Here is a 722-nt window from a genome sequence, read left to right as displayed (position 1 = left end):
TCAGTGACATACTCATCCTCTTCAGAGGAAGAATACTCATCAGAGCTCATGAATGGCAGAAGTAAGTCCAATGGATTCTCTATGGTCTCAGTTTGAGCCTCAGATTCCCATGGTTCCTCATTAGGGAACTCATTGGAGGCCAGTGGACGCCCAGTGAGGCCTTCCTCAGTGGCGTTCACTGCCTCTTCCTGCTCCCGAAATTCGGCCATGTTGATGGCCTTGCACTCTCCTTTTGGATTTTCTTCTGTATTGCTTGGAAGAGTACTAGGAGGGAGCTCAGTAATTTTCTTGCTCAGCTGACCCACTTGTCCTTCCAAATTTCGAATGGAGGACCTTGTTTCAGTCATGAAACTATGAGTGGTTTTGATTAGATCAGAGACCATGGTTGCTAAGTCAGAGTTATTCTACTTAGAACTCTCTGTCTGTTGCTGAGAAGATGATGGAAAAGGCTTGCTATTGCTAAACTTGTTTCTTCCACCATTATTGTTATTGAAACCTTGTTGAGGTCTCTGTTGATCCTTCCATGAAAAATTTGGATGATTTCTCCATGAAGGATTATAGGTGTTTCCATAGGGTTCTCCCATGTAATTCACCTCTTCCATTGAAGGATTGTCAGGATCATAAGCTACTTCCTCAGATGAAGCCTCCTTAGTACTGCTTGGTGCATTTTGCATTCCAGACAGACTTTGAGAAATCATATTGACTTGTTGAGTCAATATTTT

Source organism: Arachis duranensis, chromosome 10, assembly GCF_000817695.3.
Source record: "Arachis duranensis cultivar V14167 chromosome 10, aradu.V14167.gnm2.J7QH, whole genome shotgun sequence".
Taxonomy (NCBI): domain Eukaryota; kingdom Viridiplantae; phylum Streptophyta; class Magnoliopsida; order Fabales; family Fabaceae; genus Arachis; species Arachis duranensis.
This window is presented reverse-complemented; position numbering follows the sequence as displayed.